At 51.3% G+C, this 19,052-nt stretch overlaps 1 long non-coding RNA gene across 1 annotated transcript in view; it reads left to right on the top strand.

The window, feature by feature from the left end:
* Positions 1-4,649: 4,649 nt before the first annotated feature.
* LOC146871167 (uncharacterized) overlaps positions 4,650-19,052 on the top strand; it is a 106,048-nt gene continuing 91,645 nt past the window's right edge. Inside the window, exon 1 of the long non-coding RNA XR_014959510.1 lies at positions 4,650-4,749. This is a non-coding gene — a long non-coding RNA (uncharacterized LOC146871167). The remainder of the gene's footprint in view (positions 4,750-19,052) is intronic.

Below are 19,052 nucleotides of genomic sequence, written 5' to 3' on the forward strand. Positions count from 1 at the left end.
TGTCTGGGCACTGCTGGGAGTGATAGGCACCCACCCCTCCTGTCTCTGGGCACTGCTGGGAGTGATAGGCACCCACCCCTCCTGTCTCTGGGCACTGCTGGGAGGAGTCTGCACCCACCCCTCCTGGGTCTGGGCACTGCTGGGAGTGATAGGCACCCACCCCTCCTGTCTCTGGGCACTGCTGGGAGGACTCTGCACCCACCCCTCCTGTGTGTGGGCACTGCTGGGAGGAATCTGCACCCACCCCTCCTGTCTCTGGGCACTGCTGGGAGGACTCTGCACACACTCCTCCTGTCTCTGGGCACTGCTGGGAGGACTCTGCACCCACCCCTCCTATTTCAGGATATGTACGCTTAGAACATACACGGGTGTGGGTTCGCTCCATGCATACGAGGTGGGGGTAGGGTCCGTACATACACTGTTGGGGTGGGGGTACGCTCCATACGTCCGCGGGTGAGGGTACGGGTCGTACTTACACTGTTGGGGTGGGGGTACGCTCCATGCATACGCGGGTGGGGGTACGTGTCGTACATACACGGTTGGGGTGGGGGTACGGGTCGTACATACACGGTTGGGGTGGGGGTACGCTCCATGCATACGCGGGTGAGGGTACGGGTCGTACTTACACTGTTGGGGTGGGGGTACGCTCCATGCATACGGGGGTGGGGGTACGGTCCGTACATATGCGTCCCCATGCTATGTGATGTGCTTAGGTGAAGACTCCAGACTGCTAGCCCTTAAGATATAGAGGCACATACTTTATGGTCAGTAGGAGATGCTCAGTCAGGGTCAGGTGTCACGAAGGCAGGTGTACCCCTTTTTAAGGTTTGTTGAGGGAGTGGGTTGGGTCGCCACTTGGAAGGTGCCAGTGCGCAGGGCCCTCGCTCAAGGTTATGTTCAACTAACTGCATTGGGGGCAAGATGATGTGCATACATAGGAGTGGTGGTACTAGACCCCACCCCCCCTGCGGGAGTGGTGGAGATGTTATGCAATGTCACAAAGTAGTAATTCCAACGGCTTATGTATGTTTGTAAATTGGTGCATAGTATTGCGTAGTGTGTGTGTTTAATAAATGTACTCTTACTTTTATAAAGCAAAGTACAGACTGGACAATCAATTATTGAGTGTTATTTCTGCGCACCTGCAAATGACAATTACTAACCCACACTACCTCCCTTGAGTAAGCCTCAGACTGCTCTGCAACGCTATCCTCTGAGAGTCAGGCGCTGCAATTGGGTGTTTGGTTCCCAGTGAAGGACAAATGTAGTCATGTTATTTGTGCAGGCCTCACAGATGCTGCCTCGTTTTCCAATAATAGGTAAATCCAATATAACCTGGAACAATCCGGATGACCAAATTCGTTGTATTAAGAAGAGAATGTATGTGTTGCGTATCAAGCAAATCAGATTGTAAGGATCTGAGAATAACTGTGTGTTCAGTCATCCAGCAGGACGCCGTAGAATCTGGTTATATGTTATGTTAAAATAGATTTATAGAGCGCACAGCTACTCAATAGAGTATCCCGACGCTAAGACAGAAAAAAACAGATGCAGGGGGGGGGGAGAGGAAAAATAAACCCAAAGAAGAAGAGACGGTTATATTGTTTATTGGAACAACCAGGTTTTCAGTTGTTTCCTGAAGGCAAGCAAGTTAGTGATTTGCCTAAGTGGAAGAGATAGCTTATTCCAAAGTCCAGCCACTTGGACTTGAAAAGAGCGACCGCCTTTGCGGGCCCTGAGATACTTAGGGGTGACCATAAGATGTTGATGAGCAGATCTAAGAGATCTGCCAGGTACGTAAAAAGAGACTCTTCTGCAGATGTACTTCGCTCCCATACCATGCAGAGACCTGAAAGCTAGGACCAGAGCTTTGAAGCGAATTCTGCTGCGGACAGGTAACCAGTGCAGATTCCTAAGATGGTGGGAGGTCCGATCTCTGGGCCCAAGACTCAGAACAGCCCTGGCTGCTGCGTTCTGCACTACCTGCAGTCTACTGAGTAAGAACTCCGGGAGGCCCAGATAAAGGACGTTGGCATAGTCCCATCTGGAGATGATAAGGGCCTGAATGACTGTTTTTCTATGCGAGGTCTGTAGTAAAAATAGAAACCTCCGGAGCATCTTCAGGAGACTGAAACAAGTCCCAGCTGCAGACTGAACCTGAGATACCATAGAGAGGGCATCATCCATTTTTACTCCCAGGTTCTTTACAGTCCTGACTGCAGCCTGTGGAGGAGACATGTCTTGGGGTCACCATTGTTCCCAGGCTTCCAACGGGGGGGGGAGCCGAAGAAAATGATTTCGGACTTGTCTGTGTTACATTTCAGATGGTTATGACTGGAATGAAACAGGTTGTTAGCCTCTGCAAAATTGCTGATCACGGTGTGAACGTATTTCTCAACTGTTTTTGCAAAGAAAGGCAAAAGAGAAATGGGTCTATAGTTATTTAAGACCATGGGATCAGCCGTAGGTTTTTTAAATAAAGGAATTATTTTCGAACTCGTCCAGCATACTGGGACCTGGCCGTTACGGAGGGACGTGTTCAAAACACAGTTTAGAATAGGATTCAAAATCTCTGCCATAGATGCAGTAAATTGGGCCAGGCATGGGTCTACAGGAGAGCCAGATTTCAAACCCTTCATTATTGCAAGAGATGTCACTAAGGGCATAGGCGGGAAGATGGAAAGGGAAGCCCTATCTTCCTGACACTGCAGGGCAGTCCGTAGGGTGGCCAGCACATCTTTCATGCCTGGGCCGTCAAATGAGGATTGTATAGTTACGATCTTTGTATAGAAAAAGTTAGCTAGATTAACAATCCACTCGCCAGAGGGGGAGAGAGCCTGGTCGCAGCCCTAGCTGAAGAGAAGCTTTTGACGATGTCAAAAATTTCTCTGCTTTTGTTTCCCGCAGATTCAATTTTAGAAGTGAAGAAGCTCTTAGCTACCTGTATCTTTTTGTGGTAGTCTCTTAAGGCCTCTTTATAGTTCCTTTCATTTTCCGCCTTAAAATCCTTCCTCCAGGCTCTTTCCTTGTGTTTGCAGTCCTTTCTGCACTGACGTAAGGTATCGATAAACCAGGGGGCTGAACGTCTAATTATTCTAGTGGGGCATGGGGTAAGGGGAGCGAGGGTCAAAGTGCCCTGTGCAATCCACTTTCAAAGAGCCTCTGCATCCAGCTCTATGTCACCAGTGAGCGTAGGAGGATGTAGATCTAGTTCGTATTTAAGAGCATCCGGGGTGATCTTATGAAAAGGTCTGGAGGTGGAAGATGGCTGCTTAACCTGTGTCAATAAGTGCTTTGTCAGTTTAGGTAGCCTAAAACTGACCAGATAGTGGTCTAACCAGAGTAGGGGTAAAGGAGGCTCTGTCTGAATTAAGCAATTCGCAAATACTTGATCAAGGGTATGACCTTTCTCATACGTGGGGGCAGATACGCATGGAACTATATTGAGCGCACCCAGGCATTCTAGTAAAGAAATCATCTCCAAGGTGTCCTGTTGATCCATGTGTATGTTAAAATCCCCTAAGACGAGGAAGTGTTTAAATCTGGAGGCAACAGGAGCAATAGCATCGCCAATGGACTTCAAGAGCGCCCCTGCCTGCCCTGGGGGTCTATAAAGGAGGACTCCCGCAAGGCACTGATGGGGGTACAGAGTAGCCTGAAAACACAGCATTCTGCCCCTTCAATTTCCTCCATGGGAATGCAAGTAATGGCTATATCCGATTTGCTGATAATAGCAATTCCGCCTCCCTTGCTTCGAGCCCAATCTTTCCTCACAATGGAGTAACCAGGGGGGATGGCTGAAACTATGGTTGGATTAGATGAGTCCGACAGCCATGTTTCAGTAAGAAACAAAAAATCAGGCTTAGTCTCAAGTAATATGTCATAAATGTGTAAAGCATGTTTATTAAGCGAGCAACAATTTAAAAGTAGAGCCTCGATGTGTTGTTGTTTCTTAGATATAACACTTGGCTCTTCCTGTCTTTGTATATTGTGCACAGGCATTGTGTTTAGGGTGTCGTTAGTGTCACCCCAGCTACAGTGTTGACACCCTGTTAAGAGAAAGCTAGTCTCTATATCAGTAGCTTTCTTACACTGGAAAGTGGAGCCCAGCTCAATGAGAGTCTCCCTATCATATGTTAGTGCCTTATTTGAGGGTAGGTTCAATCCGGCAAAGTTCCCGACCCCGGCCGCCTCCGGGACGCTGACGGGCGCATATGGGCTTGCCTTTGGCGCGCTGTCGGCGCACCCGCTGCGAGCGTCCGCTGAGCAGCCGGGCGTCCATCTTGATTAAATGCCGTGCCGTCAGCGGAAATGACGGAGGCAGGGGGAGGAGCCGCGTTCCTCCACAACAATTGATCACTAGGAGACCGTGGTGGACCGGGGACCTGCTACGTTATACCACAAAGCAGCGGAAGTAAAAAGAAAAGAAAGCTCCCCCCAAAGCAATTCCCCAATTAAAAAGAGTAAGTTATAAAACCAATTGTCAAGCGCTGCCAGTAAATAAGTGTGGGCGCGCGCTACAGCTGCCTAGCAATGAAATATCTGTCTTTGCGCTGCCAGACCTCCACCCTGTTTAAATGCCGTGCCGTCAGCGGAAATGACGGAGGGAGGGGGAGGAGCCGCGTCCCTCCACAATAATCGGTCACTAGGAGACCGTGGTGGACCGGGGACCGGCTACGCTATACCACAAAGCAGAGGAAGTACAAAGAAAAGAAAGCTCCCCCCAAAGCAATTCCCCAGTTAAAAAGAGTAAGTTATAAAACCAATTGTCAAGCGCTGCCAGTAAATAAGTGTGGGGGCGCGGTACAGCCCCTAGCAATGAAATATCTGTCTTGTTTTGTATCAAGGTGTATAGTGATTTAATGCATTGAGCATAGTGGGGAATGTAAGTACTTCCAAAATTTACAAAGCCGAGCAAAGATTAAAGCTTTTGGAGTGTATTTGGCGGCTGCAACTGGGCACATTTTTCCATAAAGTGAGGGGCGAAGCTTATTCCCACATTGGTTAATTCATAACTAAGGAAAAGAACACTGAGAAAAGCAATGTGAGGTTTTGAAAAGTTGAACTTGTACCAAGTTCAGCAAACTGCAAAGAGATGTGATCTACTCTAGCTAAATGAGGGTTTAGTTTATCATCTGTCAAGTAGATGTAATCGACATAGGACAAAGCATCAGGGTGAATCTCATGCAGAATGGACATAATTCGAGCTGCAAAAATGCCTGGCTATTTTATACCCTATAGGTAAATGGGTGACACGCTGCTGGGAGCCAAGGGCGGTAAATGCGGACCAATCATGGCTCTCTAGAGCCAGATTGTGAGTAAAGAAACCATTCAAAATATCAATTGTGCTTTTAATTTTTTTACGAACAATATTGTTAATCAGAACTGTACTATCTGTATTTTGGCAGCAAAAGACCAACTATTCAAATATCGATAGTCGAAAACAATACGATAATATTGATCAGGTTTAGAAACCGGAAAAAGAGGATTATTCATCTGCGACACACAGGGTTCATTTACCCCATGGAAGTGCAATTGATTAAGATTGTCTCTAAAAGCCATTTTGACTTCAGGTTTAGTAGGATATTGAGTTTGAGGTGGCGGGGTGGACCGTATAGCAATTACATGGAAAGGATAATCTTTATCCCATCCAGCTTGGTTGCAATATAAAGCAGGGGCCAAAGCAAGGGCCTATTCTGAACATAAGCCTGTTTAACCGCGTCTTGAACCAGATGCGAAAAGAAAGGGAGGATGACATCCTCACCCAGGGCACAAGCCAGAATAAGAGGAGGAGGCCAATCTACCTCCACCAAAAGAATATCATAAGAAGAAGTTGAACTGTCTTAAAGGATAGCTTTGATGGTGCGTGGCACATCACCTTCAATTTGAATATCTAAATGACAGAGTCTGTCGGGGTGCAACGTGGGTGTCCTGGGTTTCTACTGTGACAAATGTTTCAGTTGCTCTGGCCTCCAGAAGCTAGTGCAGTGTCTTGCGCACTATGAGGACTTCTGGGGCGCTGTTGAGGAGAGTCACCACCCAACTCCTGTCCAAGAGGAGGATTTTCACCGTCTGGGGCATATTTTGCTGTTAAGGCCGCAACTTTCTTTTTCTGGAAAGGGGTTTATAAGGAGGTGGTTGATCCTCCTTCATGACCTTCACGTCGAAAGTACATTGTGTGTCTCGTTTTGGTGGCATGTACTCTCCTTGTCTACGATCAAATTGTCCTCCTCTGTCATACTGTTGGTCAGACGAGTCCTGAAAGGAACTAGGAGAACAAGCATCAGGAACCTGGAAATGATCAGTTTTAAATATAGAGCAGTCAACAACATTATAACATTGCTCAGTGTATTCCGGTGATGGTGTACTGCCATGAGGTTTACTCCTTTGTTGTGGTTGTTTAGATTTATCCCATGTTTACTTTGGGAAATCACGGGCCCGGTGAGCATCTTTGTCAGAAGCTGGTTTTACAAGGGTGGAGACTGATGGTCTGGTCCACAACTATTACGCCATAAGGACGTATACACCTGTGAAGTTATAATAGGCAACTTGCGCTCACGGTCTGCAATCGACACATCACCAAGCCGCTGGTGTATATCCAAGGAAGCTGCTTCACCTTTAACGTTAGAAAAAATTATTTCGGAGGCAATTGGAAAATTACCAACCAGTTTTATCCCCACATCTAGTACAAGTCCTGCCCCGTGTTCATTCTGTATTTGTTTGTGGAAGTGTGGCAGGACGCCCAATGAGGGAGTACCATAAAAGAGAGTATACACTGCAGCAAACACGGTCCCCCAGGTTTTGCAGTTGGCTAAAGGGGGAACTAGACCATTATGCAAACACATAGTTAAAATTCTACGGTTTTCCTGTGGCCCTGTAAGGGAGACACAGCATCAAGTTTCTGGGCAATCCAAAATGGAATGTCCTCACGATTAGGTGGCCGTTGCCCATAACCAAATTCACAATAACTGTACTAATTACAATACCTGCGCAGGTGCACCAGCCCTAGGTCGACTCGCCAGAAAGGCAGGAGAAATACATTGTATTAAGAGTCTATAGAGATGAAAAACCTGTTAACATAACGCACAAGTTTCACCCATTTCAGCGCAGCCAAATTTGGGAAAGAGGTTAAGCCTGCAAGAGTAGGCCAGGTGGCACAGTCATTACTCAAGGGGCCTATACGAATGGTGCCGTGGACATGGGGAAGGACTCCATTAAACCTAGTGTGGTGTTCCCAGGTCACTGTAAGGGGAATCTCAATAAGTACACAAGGATGATAAGCATTTGGCAGTGAAGCTACAGTATAAGAATGAAACATGTTATCATTAGCATTGACAGCAGGAAAGGTGACCCAGGAATAAAAATCTTTGAAGCAGTACACTGCGTCCGCTTTAATCACACAAACAACCGGGCCCCTGTATTAGGGACACCATGAGAAAGCAAGTGTTGAGGAACAGCTGGGAGGCAATTAGCCGCAGCGGCCACAGTCATAATGAATAAGCGAAGGATTAAAAAAGGTAGCACACAAGAGGGTTTAATCCTTTTAACTTTCAAGCTTGAAAAAGCAACAGAAATAGGCGTGTCCTAAACACTGTGGAGGATACATCCCATGCACCACGTACATCTCAGCAAGACAGTGCAAGGGTATTGTGGACAAGCACAAGTGCTAATCAGGGTTCCAGCAAATAAGTACCAGACCAAATGTTGAAGGGATTCTGCTCAGTAACAGAACTATGCTTGGGACCATAGAACATCTGTAGTTAGGGACTGAGTCACCATACCACCTCAGTACCATCAGCCCGAGTCCGACTCGCTATAGTGTCTCACATGCCCTCCTGCTCATAAACAGAGGAACAAGTGACTAGACACCCCAGAACACAACAATCCCGACCTTCTCAGGGATCGCGGTGACAGGACACTCCCTTTTGCTCATACACTCGTACGCGTCCACTGTAAGATATGAAAGAGACACAAAGGAATTTTGAAATATTTATTTAAACTATCATGCACTGACGTGTAGTATATGGGCCACAATAGAAAACAACTAACTACCTAGCAAAAATACCATCATCATTGTCAATATACCGTATATGATGAAAAGCCCTGTCATAATATGAGACAGAATAGCCTAATCTCCCTCCCCTTCTACAGAAGCAAACTGATTACAAACTGATTATAAAGCAAAGATCTCTGGAATTAGCAGCGGACCCCGTACCTTACCATACACAGATGAATGTGTTACATCTCAGATACAACTTTGAACTTCTCTCAGGAAATATCGGTCTCTCTCTTTGTGTTACAGTGAACAGCTGCATTTCTGTGTTGTGTTGTGCCTACCCAGAGTTTACTGGAGAGTAGTGGTGGTTGTTGACCACGTCCGTCGTGAAATCTCTTTGGTCACATGAGTAGCAACAAAGTAGCAGAATCACGGTGGTGATACCTTCACACGGCGGACCTCCCAGGGAGTCAATTTTGGAACAGACTTTGGATGGTTACATTCACCATTACATAAAGGTGCCGATTACGATCCTGGAAAAACCAGGTACGAACCGTCGGACGGAGCATATTCTCCGTCCGACGCGTACCCAAACATGGAAGTACGATTCGCACGGAAATACCATTTCCGTACGATTCGTACAAAACACCGACCGACGAAAATACACATACAAATGTGATCCGGGAAAGCGCCGACGTGACGTCGGGACGCACGCAGCCTTCCATTCACGAACCAGGAAGTACGATTCGCACCGACGTCATCCCGCACGGAGAATATTTTCCGGCAGCCAAAAACTGCCGGGAAATCAGGACGACGCGAACAAGGAGTACCTGCACCCGACGGACAGACATGGACCCGAACCTACGTGTCATCCCGGCCCTCATAGCAGTCGACCTCCTCTACAGGATCCGACGCAGACGCCGCAGAAGGTCAGAACAACAAAGGGAGGGGGGAAAGGGGGGTGGGGGGGCAGGAGCAGGGGCAGGCCACAAAACCCCCACCCAAGTCACACAGCACACATGCCCTGGACATACCTGACCCCCAGGCCCTGGTCACTACGAGGGGGTGGGGGCGTGTCCAGCAAAGCCAGCGTCCGCCACGGAAGTGGTTGATGACGTGAACCGGTAACACAACAATACAGGTACGTCCCGTACCCATGCCTTAAGAGCGTGGGTACGAGTCGTACCACGCCCACACCTACGTCACCCCAACAATGGCGGGACTCGTACCCATGTGGCAAAGGCCTGGGTACGGCCCGCACAAGCATTCCACAGCGTGGGTACGGATATGTACGGACCGTACCCCCACCCGCGTATGCATGGAGCGTACCCCCCACCCCAACAGTGTACGTACGGACCGTAACACCACCCCCGTATGTATGGAGCGTACCCCCCACCCCAACAGTGTACGTACGGACCGTACCCCCACCCGCGTATGCATGGAGCCAACCCCCACCACAACAACATATGTACGGACCGTAACACCACCCCCGTATGTATGGAGCGTACCCCCCACCCCAACAGTGTACGTACGGACCGTACCCCCACCCGCGTATGCATGGAGCCAACCCCCACCACAACAGCGTATGTACGGACCGTAACACCAGCCCCGTATGTATGGAGCGTACCCCCCACCCCAACAGTGTACGTACGGACCGTACCCCCACCCGCATATGCATGGAGCCAACCCCCACCACAACAGCGTATGTACGGACCGTAACACCTCCCCGTATGTATGGAGCATACCCCCCACCCCAACAGTGTACGTACGGACCGTACCCCCACCCGCGTATGCATGGAGCCAACCCCCACCACAACAGCGTATGTACGGGCCGTAACACCACCCCCGTATGTATGGAGCGTACCCCCCACCCCAACAGTGTACGTACGGACCGTACCCCCACCCGCATATGCATGGAGCCAACCCCCACCACAACAGCGTATGTACGGACCGTAACACCACCCCCGTATGTATGGAGCATACCCCCCACCCCAACAGTGTACGTACGGACCGTAACACCACCCCTGTATGTATGGAGCGTACCCCCCACCCCAACAGTGTACGTACGGACCGTACCCCCACCCGCGTATTCATGGAGCCAACCCCCACCACAACAGCGTATGTACGGACCGTGACACCACCCCCGTATGTATGGAGCGTACCCCCCACCCCAACAGTGTATGTACGGACCGTAACACCACCCCCGTATGTATGGAGCATACCCCCCACCCCAACAGTGTACGTACGGAACGTAACACCACCCCCGTATGTATGGAGCATACCCCCCACCCCAACAGTGTACGTACGGACCGTACCCCCACCCGCGTATGCATGGAGCGAACCCACACCCCTGTATGTTCTAAGCGTACATATCCTTATATAGGAGGGTTGGGTGCAGAGTCCTCCCAGCAGTGCCCAGACACAGGAGGGGTGGGTGCAGATTCCTCCCAGCAGTGCCCAGACACAAGAGGGGTGGGTGCAGAGTCCTCCCAGCAGTGCCCAGACACAGGAGGGGTGGGTGCAGAGTCCTCCCAGCAGTGCCCAAACACAGGAGGGGTGGGTGCAGAGTCCTCCCAGCAGTGCCCAGACACAGGAGGGGTGGGTGCAGAGTCCTCCCAGCAGTGCTCAGACACAGGAGGGGTGGGTGCATATTCCTCCCAGCAGTGCCCAGACACAGGAGGGGTGGGTGCAGAGTCCTCCCAGCAATGCCCAGACACAGGAGGGGTGGGTGCAGATTCCTCCTAGCAGTGCCCAGACACAAGAGGGGTGGGTGCAGAGTCCTCCCAGCAGTGCCCAGACACAGGAGGGATGGGTGCAGAGTCCTCCCAGCAGTGCCCAGACACAGGAGGGGTGGGTGCAGATTCCTCCCAGCAGTGCCCAAACATAGGAGGGGTGGGTGCAGAGTCCTCCCAGCAGTGCCCAGACACAGGAGGGGTGGGTGCAGAGTCCTCCCAGCAGTGCCCAAACATAGGAGGGGTGGGTGCAGAGTCCTCCCAGCAGTGCCCAGACACAGGAGGGGTGGGTGCAGAGTCCTCCCAGCAGTGCCCAAACATAGGAGGGGTGGGTGCAGAGTCCTCCCAGCACGGTGCCCAGACACAGGAGGGGTGGGTGCAGATTCCTCCCAGCAGTGCCCAAACATAGGAGGGGTGGGTGCAGAGTCCTCCCAGCAGTGCCCAGACACAGGAGGGGTGGGTGCAGATTCCTCCCAGCAGTGCCCAAACATAGGAGGGGTGGGTGCAGAGTCCTCCCAGCAGTGCCCAGACACAGGAGGGGTGGGTGCAGAGTCCTCCCAGCAGTGCCCAGACACAGGAGGGGTGGGTGCAGATTCCTCCCAGCAGTGCCCAAACATAGGAGGGGTGGGTGCAGAGTCCTCCCAGCAGTGCCCAGGCACAGGAGGGGTGGGTGCCTAACACTCACAGCAGTGCCCCTGGAAAGAAAAGGGTGGAGTACCCACAGATCCAATGGCCACAAATGTCAGTCAGGTGCACAAAGACCCTGCAGTACATGTACCACATGTGTGCGAGGCTGGGAGTATACACATGCATAGCGCCGAAAAGGAAACATGTCCACATGAAGTCATGTCAACAGTCTACATACACAAGTACAGTGACCACCAAGGATGCCACGAATGATGCAGGTGGAGACATCGCTCAGCATGCATGGCCCAAGTCTAACGAGTCCGTCACACACCCAGCCAATGTAGACACAGCTCAGCACCACATATTGGAATGACCCTGCAGGGAAGATGTCAGGTTACACAGAGGAAGGAACACACCTTGGGACGATGTCACCATGCAGTAACTGCTTACATGAACAAAGTTATGTAGCCAACAGCTTGTAATGGCACACAGATACCAGGGTCCACCCTATGACCAGCACAAGACTACAATTCCTACACCCAACACATTACCACCACCCAAAATAATGGAGCAGGTCCACCAACAGCAATACCAGATAAACAGTAGTGTTCTATTTAAACAAAAAAATAAATGCTTTATTCAGCAGGATCTAAATAATAATCCTTATAAATGTCAATATATACAAGGCCCATAGGGCAGTCCATGACTCCAATCCGGAAGGGGGACACAGTGGGACGCGTGTCCCCTAGCTTGCCTGCACAGTCAGACTCCTTTGTCTTCCAGAGGGGGGGGGCATCATTTGGGGGGGAAGGGCCAGGCACCGCAGGGACATGAGGGCGAAGGGTAGGCGTCGTGGGTGCAGGGATGGAGGACTCCACCACAGGGGGTGGGGCAGCGCCAAAGGTGGAGGTCAGGATGGCGCTGCACACCTCAGCAAGGTCCCCCAGCGTCTCCCCTGCACCCGAAGGAACCACAGGCCCCAAGGAGGGGGGGGGGGCCGGAGGGATGGGTCGCAGCGCCACTGGGGGAGAGTGTGGACAGGGAGTGGGCCTCAACTCCCCTGCTGGTGTCCTGCCTCCACCGCTTGCGGGGTGGTGCCACACTGGGGCTGATGGACAGACTGGGCAGGACTGACCCTGTATCCGACTCTTGGCCAGGAGAGCTGAGGGGAGGGGATTTGGAGGGAGTGGATTTTGTGGAATGCAGACTCCCACTCTGGCTGCGTGTCTTACGTTTGCCCCCCGACCCAGTGGGTGTGCCTACTGCACCCTGTGTGTGCGTGCCAGGAGGTGTGCGTTTGACCTTCCCTGCTGGTGTGGTGCCTGTGTCTGTTGTGGTGGGTGCATGCTGACGTCTGGGTGTACGTGGGACAGGCATGGGAGTGGGAAGTGTGGATGGGTCAGGGGTAGGGGGTTGGACGAAGCGCTGCAGGAGACCCACTGCTGCAGTCAGTGTCGAGTCAATGGACCTCAGCAAGTTGCGTTGGTCAGCCTGCGATGAAAAATTGCCCTCCAAGTATGCCTCCATGTTGTTTAACACTTGGCTGTGGCCATGAAGGACATTAAGCATCGCAGCCTGACCAACCTGCAACTGCCACAGACTCGGCATTGGCGGCAGCAGAGGAGACAGGGGCAGGGGGTGCGGTGCCTGGCAGGAAGGAGACATGTGGTGACCGGGCACGCTGGGAAGGGACACGAGCAAGTGGGAGGCGGCTGATGGCAATGGAGGGGGCGGGGAGAGATGTTGTGCCGCTGTCAGCTGGTGGTGCAGCCTCCGCCCACTCGGAGAGCTCAGCCTCGGACCCGTCAGCTTCATATTCTGTGGTGGCACTGGACAGGTCCTCCGCCTCACTCCCCTCCGCCTCAGTCCCACTCGATGTGCCAGCCAAGATGTCAATGCTGGCACTGGTGCTCGGTCCCTCCGCACGGTCTGTGCTGATGTCTCCATCCGTGTCCCCCGACGATGCTGTGGGCGAGGTGAAGAGACAGGAATTAATCATACACCTGTATACATATGTCAAATGAGTCCAATCTACATAGGTTACAGTGCATAGCCTGAAAAGAAAGATGAGTAACATCTACAATACAAGGTACATATGTAGGCCCTGCAACACACAGTTGGTTGACCCACCATGCCACTGAAAAACTATGGAGAGCATGACACAATTGCAAATGACATGAAATGGATTTTGACAGAGGAGCCAGGCTCTGGGGACAATCCAGCACTGCATCTGCACCACACAGCGTTGCCGACAATAGGGATGAGCAGGGACCATATCCATGAACTTGAGGCACATGCTGCATAGGTAATACTGAAAACATGCCCACCATGACTGGCTCACTGCACCTTGAGTGTATGTCCAGACAAACATCACACACTGGCCAGACCTAGCAAGGAGATTTCAGGTTTTGACATGTAGGCCTTGCCCGCACCAACCACCCCCTACATGAGACAATTTGTTGAGACACAGGAAGCACTTACATCTCTTAGTCTGGGTGAAATACACATGGGCTGGAAAAATGCATGATTGAACACGAAATACCCAAGGTGCGCCTGTCCAAAGAATCATGTACAAATGTGCATCATCGGATGATTGTAACAAGACACACAGGCACTGGCCACCGTGAGTATGAACAAGGAAAATCAGGTCAGGCTGTACAGTGGACACTTGTACTACATTTTACGTCAATATACATGGTGCCAGGGGACAATGGCACAGAGCACAACCTATGCTGTAGACACTGAGAGTGTCCACATTTTGTGATGACACACATGACACCTAGGAAAATATGCCCCAGGGGACAGTAGTGGCCACACAACTCCATGGTCCTGAATGGGAATGACTGCAAAACACGCCACCATCCCTGCACTATGCGTATTGCACACTCATGCACATCATGTCACAGGCCACAACATAGGACATGCGTGCTGTAAGGCATGACACTTGAGAGACTAACTCCCATGTCTGGACTCAGCATCAGTGCCAACTGACATGGAACCCACAAGTACTGAACTGGACAGGGCACAGGCAAGGTCCCAAAACCTGTTACACACCACCCCCACACATGATGCTACAGGCATTGTTCACGTGGATAAACTGCCAGCCTAGATAACCTTGTGAAGGAGTGACTATACACAGACCAGGGAACACATTGCAAGGAGGGGAAGGGAGGCAGGAGAGCACCGCTGTACTGTGGGTAACAGGATCTGCACAGCACATTTAAACCCTGGCAGTGTATACATGCAACTGCGCACTTACAAATGCTGGTGACACACAACAAACACACATGTACCTACCCCCTTCCTGCTGCTGCTTCTCCCGTAAGCGCCTGTCCAAGTCTGGAAAGACCACCGCCAGCACACGCTTGTGGATGTGGGTCAGACGGCAGCGCCCACGGTTCTTATGGGTCTCAGGTGAGTCCCCCAGCAGGACCCGTGCGATCCTCCGCGTCCAGCACCGGATATCTTGCCAGCGTTTTCTCACCTGGGCCAGGCGCCGCTTGCGACCCTCCGTCCTCCTCACGGCACTGACGGCGTTCATCCAGTTCTGCTTCTTGGCAGAGGCGCCTACCTGTGAGGATGAACAAGTGACACTACATCAATACACCTGGCACATGTCACAGAGACACATATTAGAACAAATTTGCTGGTTACAACAAGGCATAGTATGCAGCCAACGCATTGCACCTTTGTCATAGGGACATTATCCTCTGGGGAAGGGCAAAAGCAGTACGTGCCATTGAAAGTACACAGGTAGAATGAGGGCAACGACACAATCAATGATCCAGGCTCACACTGTGCATCACAAGCTACACCAGGATTATGTGCAGCACCTCAAAGCAGTCACATGCCACAGGCCACTGACGCTACCTCAGCAGAGTACACAGACACACACAGGCACAGGACATTCACCTGCCATTGCCAAATGCAGCTACAAACCTCACTCTGCACATGTGCCACTAGACGGGGGGGCTCACAGGTGTGGGGCTGTCTCTGCACGTCAGACACACAGCACTGCTCCCTGCTCACATCAGATGGGCAGGGTATATCCATCCCTCATGCAGCTTGGGTGCTACACTCCACATATGCACCCACCCACATGACAGGGGACTTACACACACACCGATGTCCAGGGTACGCCCACATCATGTGGACACTCTCAGCACAGGTACACAGAACTAACACACATCTGTGGGTACAGTCACCTGTCACACTGGGCTGACCACATAATCACATGAGGACTGTAGAGGCAACATTCCCAGGAGGATAAGATAGGCAGAATGTGGCATGCACCATGCAGTGATTGTCACAGTAAACACAATGCAAGGGAGGACGGCAGACATGCACCACAGCATGCTCTGGCTGGGAGACATCAGGCATTCCCCCCCCGGGACCCCCCCTACAGTACATTGCGTGTGTGTCACACCTGGACACAATGCCAGAAGTCACAGTCACAAAAAAGGGACACAGTCTGTGCTAGTGGACTCTGCACTCACCTGATACCCTGGTCGCCCATACAGCAGGGGGTACTGTGGGAGGATCACATCCAGCAATGCCAGGTTCTCCTCCATGGTGAAAGGCTGGGCCCTCTCCACAGACCTTGACATGGTTCCAGGGAATCACGAGCAGCAGCAGGGTCGTTGAATCCAAAGATGTGCAGGCAAGTGCTCTCTCATGGGACCTGGCTGCCTTATATCTGCCTTGCTGGCCTGTTTCATGCACAGGAGTACAGAGTGATTGGTCACTCACATTTGCATCCTATGTTTCCTCCAATCCCTTTAAACCTAGCACAGTCAGTGTTTTTTTTTTTTTTCTTGAGCATGATGTCAACTCCACAACCACTTTGCAACAAAGTAGATTCATTCAAACCGACTTTTGCTGTGCACCTGCAGAAAAAAATTCATACTTTAAACTTGGTCTCCATGACAACCAGCATGCATGTAGGCCTTTATACTTGTCCCTCATGTGTCCCCTATGTAATTTGGAGATTCACACACAGGTACGGTGCGTTCCGGGGCCCTAGGGCACCCCAAATGCATAGCAACGGCCCGTACAGGCATGTGTATGCTCCGTATCACTATGGGTAAGCATACGCGAGCACACCCATAGTGATAGTGAGCGTACGCACGTGTGTACGGTCCGTATCACTATGGGTACGCATACGCGAGCACACCCATAGTGATAGTGAGCGTACGCGCGTGTGTACGGTCCGTATCACTATGGGTGTGCTCTCGTATGCGTACCCATAGTGATACGGACCGTACACACGTGCGTACGCTCACTATCACTATGGGTGTGCTCGCGTATGCGTACCCATAGTGATACGGACCGTACACACGCGCGTACGCTCACTATCACTATGGGTGTGCTCGCGTATGCGTACCCATAGTGATACGGACCGTACACACGCGCGTACGCTCACTATCACTATGGGTGTGCTCGCGTATGCGTACCCATAGTGATACGGACCGTACACACACGCGTATGCTCACTATCACTATGGGTAGGCCTACGGCAGCACTCCCATAGTGATAGGGAACGTACACACGCCCTCAGAGCGAATGTACGGTGCCTTTCACACATAACAGTGGTGACAGGCAGCACACAGGAAGGAATAGAGCTGACATACTTGTCCATGGATGGACATCAAGGCATTGTCTGGGCAGTACTACATGTGTGGGGCACAGGTGTGAAAGGCTGTGATGTGGCACATTACTCCTGAGTTGTGAAGGCAATAGATGTATGATGAGATGTGTACAGATGTTATGTGTGACGGTGCAATATGTGCCAGACATGCCCTTAACTCCTTTGACATGTGTGCATGTCATACTGCACACTTGGGATGAGCGTCACTGGCATGGCACAGTCAACAACACACGCAAGTGTCCCCTGATGCCCGCTACAGGGGTTACCACACCAGACATGTGACTACCCACGGTGCACGATGTGTCTATGTCATGTATGTGTGGTGTGTTCACATTAGCTTGATGTTGGTGTTCCCTCAAAAGCATCTGCTGTTGCAGCAACCAGCATGTGTCTGTGTGTAGATGGCCATGGCACACTGTTACGCACACCAGGCCACATGTGGTATCGGATGTAAGGTTTGTATGTATGCATGGGACACGGAGTAGCGTAACAAGGACCTGTCTGCATCCTCTCAATGTATGTGTGGTGAGTCATGACATGTACACCTTAATGGCAAGGTGTGTGGGCTGTCCTAGTGTAATGTCATGTGACCTGTGGCTCTAGTGTTCCGCTACCTGTCTCTGCAATCAACATCCTACTTCTGCTGATGTGTTGATGTATGTCACTCCTGTGTTGCGTCTGGCTGTTCACTTACACTGGGACACAGCTAGTCCCATGCCATGGGATGTGGAGGTTCACAATCTCCGTGTGTAGCTGGGTCTTGGTAGGAGTGTCACCTGGCAGCCATACGTGTCAAGGGCATGTAGCACATACCTGACTCCCTATGTAGCATATGTGTATTGACAGATTAACATGTGCTCAGTACATATAAATTGTTGTTGTAGTGCACTCACTCTTCCTTGTCACTTCCAAATTACTGCAGAGCGCCGCCTCTTCCCCGACCAATTCCGGACTTGGCTGACATGCGGGAGAATGACTGTATACGCTGCTACCGCTTCCCACAACCGTTGATTGAGGAGTTGACGGCAAGGCTGGCACCATACCTGCAACCGCTGCACAGGTATCCTACAGCACTGACACCCAAGCTGAAGGTAATGGCAGCCCTACATTTTCTTGCACGGGTACCTTTCAATATACCATAGCTCATGTTGGTGGCATGTCCCAGAGCATGTTCAGCCGTGTGCTGCATGATTTCTTAGAGGCCATGTTGCTTCACCTGGATGAGTTCATCCATTTCCCAACTCCTGAACAGTTGACTGGGGTCAAGCGTGGATTCTATGCCCTGGGAGGGATGCCCCATGTCATTGGGTCCATAGATGGTACACATGTGGCTTTGGTACCACCACAGGCACAGGAGGTAGCGTACAGGAATCGCAAACACTACCACTCCATCAATGCCCTTGTGGTGTGTCTGTCCAACATAGTGATTTCACATGTCTGTGCTCGTTTTCCAGGATCAGCACACGATGCCTACATCATGAGGCGTAGCAGGGTGCCTGAAATGATGACGCAGCTGCGCAACGAACGAGCATGTGTTGTTGGTGGGTACACTCTGTCTGTCCTGTATTTTGCGTAGACTTCCAGCACGACCGCTTCTCCTGTCCTACTTATGTCCATGTGGTTTCCATGTAGGGGACGCTGGCTATCCCAACATGCCATGGCTGATCACACCTCTCCGCAACCCCAGCACGCCGGCCCAGCTCCGCTACAACACCGCCCATGGCCGGTCAAGGCGAGTGATAGAGAGGACATTTGGCCTCCTGAAGAGCCGATTCAGGTGCCTACACAAGACCGGCGGCGCTCTCCCATATGCCCCGGCGAAGGTCTGCAAAATCTTCATGCTCTGCTGCATGCTGCACAACATGGCAGTTGAGAAAGCTGTGCCACTCATCCTGGATCAAGATGATCAGGACCATCCACCCGTGGAGGACGAAGGGCTTGGCAATGGGGCTAGTGATGTGGAGGATGTGGTTCTGTAAGAGGACATCCGGAGTTGGCTCATACGCGACTTCTTTGCTTAGTGGTGAGTACCAGTGTCTGAGTGTGCACGC

This window comes from Triturus cristatus, chromosome 1_1 (genome assembly GCF_964204655.1).
Source record: "Triturus cristatus chromosome 1_1, aTriCri1.1, whole genome shotgun sequence".
NCBI classification, from domain to species: Eukaryota; Metazoa; Chordata; class Amphibia; order Caudata; family Salamandridae; genus Triturus; species Triturus cristatus.